The sequence below is a fragment of the Thunnus albacares genome, chromosome 20, assembly GCF_914725855.1.
Source record: "Thunnus albacares chromosome 20, fThuAlb1.1, whole genome shotgun sequence".
NCBI lineage: Eukaryota > Metazoa > Chordata > Actinopteri > Scombriformes > Scombridae > Thunnus > Thunnus albacares.
The window spans coordinates 27,822,615-27,825,596 of record NC_058125.1 but is presented as its reverse complement, the minus strand read 5'-3'; positions in this window follow the sequence as shown (position 1 = coordinate 27,825,596).

The following is a 2,982-nucleotide window of genomic DNA, read 5'->3' as shown; positions in this document are numbered from 1 at the left end:
AGTGTGTAAATGTGTGAGTGTGTAAATGTGTGAGTGTGTAAATGTGTGAGTGTGTAAACGTGTGAGTGTGTATTGTGTGAGTGTGTAAATGTGTGAGTGTGTATTGTGTGAGTGTGTAAATGTGTGAGTGTGTAAACGTGTGAGTGTGTATTGTGTGAGTGTGTAAATGTGTGAGTGTGTATTGTGTGAGTGTGTAAATGTGTGAGTGTGTAAACGTGTGAGTGTGTAAATGAGTGAGCGTGTAAATGAGTGAGCGTGTAAATGTGAGAGTGTAAATGTGTTAGTGTGTAAATGTGAGTGTGTAATGTGTGAGTGTGTAAAACTGAGTGTGTAAATGTGTAGGTGTGTAAAACTGAGTGTGTAATGTGTGAGTGTGTATTGTGTGAGTGTGTAAATGTGTGAGTGTGTAAACGTGTGAGTGTGTAAATGTGTGAGTGTGTATTGTGTGAGTGTGTAATGTGTGAGTGTGTAATGTGTGAGTGTGTAATGTGTGAGTGTGTAAATGTGTGAGTGTGTAATGTGTGAGTGTGTAAAACTGAGTGTGTATTGTGTGAGTGTGTAAATGTGTGAGTGTGTATTGTGTGAGTGTGTAAATGTGTGAGTGTGTAAACGTGTGAGTGTGTAAATGTGTGAGTGTGTATTGTGTGAGTGTGTAATGTGTGAGTGTGTAATGTGTGAGTGTGTAATGTGTGAGTGTGTAAATGTGTGAGTGTGTAATGTGTGAGTGTGTAAAACTGAGTGTGTATTGTGTGAGTGTGTAAATGTGTGAGTGTGTATTGTGTGAGTGTGTAAATGTGTGAGTGTGTAAATGTGTGAGTGTGTAAATGTGTGAGTGTGTAATGTGTGAGTGTGTAATGTGTGAGTGTGTAAATGTGTGAGTGTGTAATGTGTGAGTGTGTAATGTGTGAGTGTGTAATGTGTGAGTGTGTAAATGTGTGAGTGTGTAAAACTGAGTGTGTAATGTCTGAGTGTGTAAATGTCTGAGTGTGTAAATGTGTGAGTGTGTAAATGTGTGAGTGTGCAAATGAGTGAGTGTGTAAATGTGAGAGTGTAAATGTGTGAGTGTGTAATGTGTGAGTGTGTAAATGTGTGAGTGTGTAAATGTGTGAGTGTGTAAATGTGTCCACCTGTGTTTTATCTCAACACACCTGTGAGGATCATTCAGGTTTATTCCAGCTGTGCTCATCAGTGACGAACACCGAGTTAATATCTGAGATCTAGAGACACAGTGACATCACAATGACATCACAGTGACATCACAGTGACATCACAGTGACATCACTGAAAACAAAGCTGACACGTAACCTTCATTAAAAGAATCAAAATGTACAAAAAACTGAATTCAAAAGTTAATTAAACAATTAAAAATACAACATGTGTGTATCAGTGTAAGTGCACTCATGACAACATAATAATAATAATAATAATAATAATAATAATTCAAACTTTACTGACTGAGTTCAAGCAGGTTGTTTTTAACTGAGAGCTAAACACACAAACACACACACACACACACACACGGTAACACACACACACACAGTAACACACACTCCGTCCTGTCAGCTGTCAGTCAGACAGAAATTAATAAAAGTGTAAAGACTGTTAAAGTTAATATTTCATCTGAGTGGTTGCCGAGGGAACCGGAGGGAATGTGTGTGTGTGTGTGTGTGTGTGTGTGTGTGTGTGTGTGTGTGTGTGTGTGTGTGTGTGTGTGTGTGTGTGTGTGTTACTGACACACAGTCAACAAACTGAGAGAACAATTTAACTAAATAAAAGCCTTTAATAAATATTTCATACATGTTTTCATATTTTATATATTTAAACTTTTCCTAAATCTACCAAACGCTGAAGGTCTGAAGTCACAACCAGAACGTCGGTTAATTAATCATCAATCATCATTAATCAATCATTAATCAATTAATCAACTCTTTCAATCATCTCAGCTGTGCAGGTTTACGTTCCTGTTTTATATTAATAATGAATCATTTCATCAAATCATCAGCACACAATCACATTATAACGTCACTGTTTGGTCACAAACAGTCGCAATTATGGATCAATACACTGACACACACACACACACACACACACACACGCACCCGCACACACACACACACGCACACACACACACACACACACACACACACACACACACACACACACAAGCCACAAATAAGTTCATTTTAACAGTTTACATATTTTATATATGTTTATATATATAAAATTATTTCATATATTATCTTATATTTGACATTTTAATTAGATTAAATCTTCCATGACAGCTGTATAAACTGCTGATGAAGGCCATGTGATGTGATTAAAAGCTCCACAGCAGCTACTAAATGGAATCTTGTTTCCGAGACTAAAAGCAGAAGTTTCACTCAGCTGAAATACAAATAAATAAACATTTAACATTGTTTTAATGTCTTTAGTTTATTACGCTGAACATGAGTGTCGTCTGCGTGTTTATATGAAGTTAAGTCATTTTTATTAAAGTTGAAAACATTTTCAGTTTCTTTTCTTTCATGAAGTTTTGAAGGAAAAAGAACAAACGTTAAATATAAAACAGAAAAATAAAATCTGTCATGCTGCTGCTTATATATTCATCACTTTGTCTTTTCTTTTGTTCGCAGTCTCGTCTCATGAAGATTTAATCAGACAGAAAAGCTCTTAAAATGACACTGAGGAGGTAAAAAAAAAAGCTTTTAATCTGACAGTTAAACTTCCTTCTTCATATTTAATGTTTGATTTTTTTTATTTGATTTCTGGCACAGTTTTCTGTCGAGAAGTTTCCGCGCCGACGGCAAACAGAGGAAAAGAGAGAGAGAAGAGCAGAAGAGGAAGATTTGACTGTTTCCTCCTGAACAAGAAGAATCAGACGCAGAGATCAGCTGCAGATTCTGTTTTTATTTAAAATTATATTTAATATTTTATTCTGTTCATGTAAATCTGAAACTGGAACGAACAGTTTTGACTTCATGT